The sequence below is a fragment of the Felis catus genome, chromosome F2, assembly GCF_018350175.1.
Source record: "Felis catus isolate Fca126 chromosome F2, F.catus_Fca126_mat1.0, whole genome shotgun sequence".
Taxonomy (NCBI): Eukaryota; Metazoa; Chordata; class Mammalia; order Carnivora; family Felidae; genus Felis; species Felis catus.
Window position 1 is genome coordinate 37912335 of NC_058385.1, and position 8082 is coordinate 37920416.

At 38.6% G+C, this 8082-nt stretch overlaps 1 non-coding gene across 1 annotated transcript; it reads right to left on the bottom strand.

Annotated features, from left to right (window-relative positions):
* Positions 1–2618: 2618 nt before the first annotated feature.
* Positions 2619–2702, bottom strand: TRNAP-UGG. Its single transcript has one exon. It is a non-coding gene; the product is annotated as a tRNA-Pro (tRNA).
* Positions 2703–8082: the final 5380 nt, after the last annotated feature.

Here is an 8082-nt window from a genome sequence, read left to right on the forward strand (position 1 = left end):
ATGATTAGGAAAGATATGTTATATGACTGCGTCTTTTTTTTTATAAATTTTTTTCAATCTTTATTTTTGAGAGAGAGACAGAGACAGTGTGAGTGGGGGAGGAGCAGAGAGGGAGACACAGAATCCAAAGCAGGCTCCAGGCTCTGAACTGTCAGCACAGAGCCCGATGCGGGGCTTGAACTCACAAACTGCGAGATCATGACCTGAGACAAAGTCGGACACTTAACCAACTGAGCTACCCAGGCGCCCAGACTGCAGTCGTTTTTTAATTTATTGAGGCTTGTTTGGTGGCCTAGCATGTGATCTATTCTGGAGAATGCTCCATGTGCCCATGAAAAGAATATGAATTCTGCTGTTTGGGATTGCATGTTCTGAATATATGTGTTAGATCCATCTGATCCAGTGTGTCATTCAGAGCCACTGTTTCCTTATTGATTTTCTGTCTGAATGATCAATCCATTGATGTGAGCAGGGTTTTAAAGTTCCCCACTCTTATATTACTATTGATTATTTCGTTAATAATTTTCTGTCTGTTAGTAGTTGCTTTACATAGTTGGGTGCTTTCCTGTTGGGTTCATAAATATTGATTTACATTGTTATATCTTCTTGTTGAATCGTTCCCTTTATCATTATATAGTGCCCTTCTTGCTCCAGTCTTTGTTTTAAAGGTTATTTTGTCCAACAAAGTAATACTCCAAAGTTGTAACCCCAACTTTATTTTCACTTCCATTTGCATGATAAATGTTTTTCCATTCCTTCATTTTCAATCTGCATGTTTCTTTAAATCTGAAATGGGTCTCTTGTAGGCAACATGTAGATGAATCTTCATTTTTTTTTTATCCATTCAGTCATCCTAACTCTTTTGGTTGGAGCATTTAGTCCATTTACATTCATTTGCTCTTAGCCAAAAGGCTGAGAAGCGATTAGTCCATTTACATTCAATGTGATTATTGATAGGTATATACTTAATGCCATTTTGTTACTTGTTTTATGGTTGTTTTTGCAGTTCTTCTGTGTTCCTTTCTTCCCTTGTTCTTTTCCCTTGTGATTTGATTGCTTTCTTTAGTGATATGCTTAGATTCTGTTCTCTTTATTTTTTGCATATCTGTGTAACTTTTTGATTCCTGGTTACCATAAGGTTGATATATAACACCCTATGCATATAGCAGAGTATATTAACTTTATGGTCACTGGAGTCTAAACCCATTCCAAAAGCACTAAATTTTAGTCACCCTCTCCCACATTTTATGTATATGATGTCACTTTACATCCTTCGGTTTTGTGAATCCTTTGACTGATTTTTATAGATATAGATATTTATAGATATAACTGATGTTACTGCTTGTGTACTTTATGTTTTTTTAATTTTTTTTAACGTTTTATTTATTTTTGAGACAGAGAGAGACAGAGCATGAATGGGGGAGGGTCAGAGAGACAGAGGGAGACACAGAATCCGAAACAGGTTCCAGGCTCTGAGCAGTCAGCACAGAGCCCGACGCGGGGCTCGAACTCACAGACCGCGAGATCATGACCTGAGCTGAAGTCAGACGCTTAACCGACTGAGCCACCCAGGTGCCCCACTGCTTGTGTACTTTAATCTCCATATGGTTTTAAAAGTGATTAATTTACTGCTTTTAATATGTTTTTATTTACCTGTGAAATTTTTTCCTTTCTCTAGTTTCCTTACTCTTGGTTGTGGCCTTTTCTTTCCACTCTAAGAATTCCCTTTAATTTATGAGGCTGGTTTAGTGGTGATGAACTCCTTTGACTTTTGCTTTTCTGGGAAACTATCTCTTCTTCTTTTCTGAATGATAGTTTTACTGGATAAAATATTCTTGGTTGCAGATTTTTTTCCCTTCAGCACTTTGAAAATATCTTGCCACTCCCTTCTGGCCTGCAAAATTTCTGCTGACAAATCAACTCATGGCCTTATGGGCCTTCTTTTTTATGTAACTGTTTTCTTTTCTCTTGTTGTTTTTATTTTTTTAGTCTTTTGATTGTATTTATTTATTTATTTATTTATTTATTTACAGAGAGAGAGAGAGAGAGAGAGAGAGAGAGAGCACACACATGAGCAGAGGAAGGGCAGAGGAAGAGAGAGAATCTCACAGGCTCCACACTCAGCACGGAGTCTGATGTGGGGCTTGCATCCATAAATGTGAGATCATTGCCTGAGCTAAAATCAAGTGTTGCATGCTTACTTGACTGAGCTACCCAGGCACCCCTCTTGCTACTTTTAAATTTTCTTTGTCATTACTTTTTGCCATTTAATTACTATGTATGTTGGTGTGGATGTCCCTGGGGTGATTTTTTGGGGGGCCCTCTGTGTCTCTTGGATGCGATGTCTGTTTCATTCCTCAGATTAGGGAAGGTTTCAGCCATTATTTCTCCTTATTTGTGCCTTTTTTCTCTCTTCTCCTTCTGGGGTCCCTATAATTCATATGTTATTATACTTGATGAAGTTGCTGAGTTCTCTTAACCTACTCTTTAAAAAAATTTTTTTTTTAATTTTTATTTATTTTTGACAGAGAGAGACAGAGCATGAGTGGGGGAGGGGCAGAGAGAGAGAGGGAGACACAGAATCCGAAGCAGGTCCCGGCTCTGAGATGTCAGCATAGAGCCCGAGGTGGGGCTCGAACTCACAGCCACAAGATCATGACCTGAGCCCAAGTCAGATACTCAACCGACTGAGCCACCCAGGCGCCCCTTAACCTATTCTTTTTTTATTTTATTGTCCCTTTTTTCTTTTTGCTGTTCATCTGATTGTTTTCCATTACTTTGTCTTCCAGCTCACTGATCCATTCTTCTGCCTCCTCTAATCTATTGATTCCCTCTATTGTATTTAGTTATTGGGCTCTTCATCTCTACTAGGTTCTTTTTTATGTGGTCTATCTCCTTGTTGAAATTCTCTAGTTTTTTCTCAAGTCCAGTCAGTATCTTTAAGACTATTACTTTGAATTCTCGACCAGGCACATTTCTTCTCTCCATTTCATTTAGCTTTCTTGCTGTGATTTTTCCTGTTCTTTCATTTGGGACATATTCCTCCATCTCCTCATTTTGTCTAACTCTCCATTTGGCTTCTGTGTATTAGGAAATCAGCTACATCTTCTGATCTTAAAAGTAGTGTTCTACTTTTAAGAAGAGGTCCTATAGTTTCCTGTAGTGCAGTGTTCCTTGTTCTCTAAAACCAGGCACTTTAGGCATGTCCCCTGTGTATTGTATGTACCCTACTGTTGTGTCTGAGCCACATTTGCCTTCATTCCAGTTAGCTACAAGGCCCGCTGTATCTATTGTGGATACGGTTTGGTCCCTGTGCTGTAAAGGGGCCAGCCAGGGGCTGCATTGCATTTGTAGTTGATTCAGACCAGATGCTTACTGGGGCTGATGTTTCCTGGGCTGCAATCTCACCAAACTACAGGGCTCTCTCCTTGTGTTGCCTTCTCTGAGGTTTTTGTTGGTGCATGGGACCAGCAGTTAGATCAGATGTCTGCCCCCAGTCCACTGCCAGGGGTCCAGTCAAATTGATGTGTACAGTTATCTTCCCCTCTCCCTGGGGCAGGAGTCACTTTGGAGGGACACTAGTCACTGTCAGGGCTGCTTGCAGAATGATACATATCAGGAGCCACTCTGGAGTTACTCCTGCCAAGTGGGGTGTGTTTGATAGGGTGAGTCTATGGAAGATGGAGGCAGGAAACAGATGTTAGCAAGCAAGGTGGAAAGTATTCTTGCTGGTTCTGCAAGTATCCTGCTTTCCAGGCTGGGGAAGGGTTGATGGCATCTTTCAGTTCTTTTGTTCTTGGAGAAGTCTTCTAAAGATCCCTGCCCTTCCAGGGAGCATGGCTTTCAGATTAGTAAATAAATCTCCTTCCTGTGTACCCCAGGCACGTTTCAAACTGCTACTTCTATGCTGTATCTTGGATGGGTTTGTTTGTTATGCTGTCTTTTTAAGGGCATGGACCCAGTTTTTTAACATCCTCCTAACTCTCCCAGGGCTAAGCCCACTGTTTTTTAAAGTGCCCAGAGTTAAGCTCTGCTGGTTGTACATACTCATGAAGTTAAGCCCCACTGATTTTCAAAGCCAAATGTCTTGGGGACTTGTCTTCCCAGTGCAGGTCCCCCAGGTCTAAGGGATTTCTTCCTTTCCCTTCTCTGTGCTTGTGGTGTCCTTCCTGTTTGTGGTTAGTCTCACTGAGAGTTTGTTTCCCAACTGCATCTTCACCCCTCCTACCCTTTTTGATGTGGTTTATTCTTTACAATTAACAGTGGAGAGGCTGTTCTGCCAGTCTTTGGATTGTTATCTGGGTTAGTTGCACTGATGTGGCTATTGTCTAAGGTGTATCTGTGGGACAAGGTGAGCTTAGGATCCTCCTACTCTACCACCTCCCCAGGCTTCCAAAAATAATTGTTCTTTTACTTTTTGTAATGTTGATGTAGACTGTTCTTTTGGGTTGTGGTTTGAGGGAATACTCATTTGGGGGAGAAAGATTTATATGTCTTATTTAAGCCCTTTCATCCCAGAAATGAAGAGAACTAAAGCTTGAAAGGAAGATTATGGAGGTATATTTAAGGGTAATATTTTGAAATATTTAATTTGTTTCCTTTTTTATACTGAATCCCCCTTGCCATTAAAACTAATATCAAAATATTCATGACTTACTACCCCAAAGAAGAGAGACCAAGGAACACAGAGAGGCAAAGGAATCCATTAAATTTATAAATGGATTTTGAAATAGCTCAGCATAAATAATGGTTTTGAAAGCCTTATTCCCAAGACCCAGTTGTTTACATTTTTTGAATTTCAGAACTTTGTTTTTAATATCAGGGATTTAGGACATGGAATTTGATGTCTATGTTTAATGAGAGTAGATTGACTATAAGATTGTAAATTTACAACTGTGCAGAAATGGAAGCTTTTGAGTAAAGTTCAGTTATAGACCAAAAAGAAAAAAAGGTACATTTCTGCATAGTAATGCTAGTGACTAAATTGTGACCTGCACATATCAAAATTATAAAGGAAAGAACAGCATGGAGCAATGTGGCCTCCCCCTCCACTTGATGTCACTTAATGCAGTGGAGGACAGTGATCCCCAAACTAATAGCAAAATAAATGGAGTAGAGAGCAAAATTAATTCTGGAACTAAATGACATGAGAGATGGATATGGACAACAGCTCCCTTCCTGTCTTCCCTAAACCCCCTCTTCCAAGTCATCTAAACTGAGGAACAGGAACCTTGAAAATAGGAAGAAAGGCAGGAGTCCTGCTAGTCTAGGGATTGGAACTGATAGGTCAACACATTCAGATTTAGAAGGAATGGAGAATAATGACACGCTTATTTGTTTTTTAACTTAACAAATTCATTGAGGGTTTTAACACACACAAAAAAGTTTAATTGCTCCGCCATAACATCATTGGTTTTTACTAAAGATAATCTTGACATTTCAATGAATATGTCAACATATGTCACTCTTCCAAGATACACAACTTGCACCATATACACACACTTTACCTTACATTTTTGCATTTAGTCGAATATAAACTCTCATATATTTTGCTATTCCCACCAATCACTACATAATTAAGAATTCTCAATTCTTACATTCTTTTATTTCAAAATGGTATATATTATTCTGTTTATATGCCATAATTTGTTAGAATCAGCACTTAATAACAGACATATTGTTTTTCTTTTTTGCTGGAGAACAGAAGTGGAATCCATTGCAGAGCTAGTATATATAATCTTTTGCTCTTATTTAATTATTTCCCGTAAGTTTGTTTTTCTTGGAACTTGAACTGACTGCGGCTGCAGGTGGTTGGCTTGCTTCCATTCTCAACATTCAGTTGACTATGAAAGAACAGCTGACTTTTTAAAATGAAAACAAAACTTTGATTCTCAATTTGGACAACAACAGAATTCTCTTTAGCCAATAAACAAACAAAAAGAACCAAATTTGAGAATAGGGCTGCACGAATATATTTTTGTTGTTTGTTTAAACAAATTTAATGTCAGGATACTTTCAGATTTATTCTAAAAATCATATGAATAGTACAACAAAATTCCCATATGCCCTACATCCACTTTCCCCTGTTGTTAACAGCTTATGTTAGTATGACATTTACAACTAATGAACAAATGATGACACATTGTTATTAACTAAAGTCCATACTTCATTTACATTTCCTTCCTTTTAGGGTATTTGTTTGAACTGTTGTTCAGCTTGCTCTTTGCAATGGGTATTTTAATTGTATGAAAACTTGGTTTAAAAAAAATCATACTGCTACAAATGGATGCTCTGAATTACCTTAGAAGTCTAGGGAGAAAAGAGCTTATTAAAAATCCTTTGTACCTCACCACACAAGTATAATTAGGCAGGAAACTTGTGGCTAGAAAAGAGGAAAGCTCTAATTCTTCACTCTCACCTTTTTTTTTCCCACTGGTCCCAGGGCAGGACATTGCAACAGATGAGTAATTTCTGTTGGCACACTATGGCGGGCAAGGGTAGCCATAGTCATGACAGTTTTTAAATGCTGGAAAGTCCCTTGAATTTCCACTTTGTGCCTGAAGGATAGAGTTGGATCTTAATGCATCACTGGTAAAAGCAAGCTCTGCATACATGAGAGGCTTCTGATGACTTGGAAGATCCTCTCGGGTCTTATAGATCTCCCTTGTCTCACCTTGACCCCAAGCGTTAGGCATGGGGTTCTTTCTATCAGAACAGGGTCTGCTTCTTAGGACATGCTTCTGTTGTGTCTGAAGTATGGCCATATTTCCTATTGGCTTCATTACTCCTAAGACTCAGTCAGAGAAGCAGATGGGGCCCAGCCGTTTTCCCTTACTTTAATAGATAAAACTAATCCTGAGCATAAAAATAAAACCAGTATAATGACCAATCCATGCTAACCAATGTAATGTAATCTCTAGATCATTACCAATAGCTGGCATGGGCCCATCATGTGCTAAAGCATATTTACGTAGATTATCTTATGTAATCCTCACAACAACTCTTGGGAACTATTATTATGCCCATTTTACAGATGAGGAAACTGACACATAGAATGTTAAATAGCTTTAAAAAAAAAGGACTGTTATATACCACAGTCAGTCACATATCTAGTGAATGGCAGAGTTAGGATTTCAACCCTAAGCCTACAGTTTTAATCATGCTTGCTATAAATTTTACCCCTAGTTTTGGGGGCATAGACAGTCAACAGATATTGCATAAATGAGTTAGTGAATGAATAATGAATGAAGGGAACATTTCCCAGGTGGTGAATCCTTGAGTGAGGTATGTGTTATATGAGTTGAGCTTAGTTTCCTGAAGAAATACAAATATATTTTGGTGTGCTTTTGGGTTTTGAATGGAAATAAGAAGACTGCCTTCAAAGATATAAAAGAGGAAATGATTCTGTATATAAGGGGCAACATGAAAAAGTCATAGTGAAGGAAATAAAAAGGGAATAAAACAGCTACATATTCCTTTGACTGAATTCAGAGCATCACATGGAAAGAGACTGGGGACCTATGGTTTGAGTAGTTAATGTAACTGTATGCAAAAAGTAGTAGGGAATCATCTGAAGTCAGTGAGAGGGGGTGATTCAGTAATTGTTTTTCTTATTCAGTTACAAACTTTTGTACTGCTCAGGATGCAGAGGGACCAAAGGCAGGAAATGGGAAACAGAGGAGGCTTCATTCATCTGCAGCCTGGATACATGATTGGCCATAGACACAAGGTGGAAGGAAACGTTTGAGGAGCTACTGGGGGGAGGCAGGAGGGAGAAGACATCCTCCTTATTAGGTCATTTCGAATGGGAAAAGAATGTAGTGTAATTCATTTCTCTTCCCAGCTTCTGAGATTCTCCTTTTTATTTTTCTTTTCTTCTTTTCATTGTAAGTCAGAATTCAATATTAATTTTTCCCCAATGAGCATGGGGCCTAATAAATTTTAAACATGATTATTGTTAAGACTCAACTATGCCCTCTAAGGAACAGTAACACAGAAAGTCCAAAACTGTGCTTGTTTTTAACTTTAAAATTGCATTCAGTGCTTTGGAATGCATGAGGACATACTTTTTTCTCATTTCAT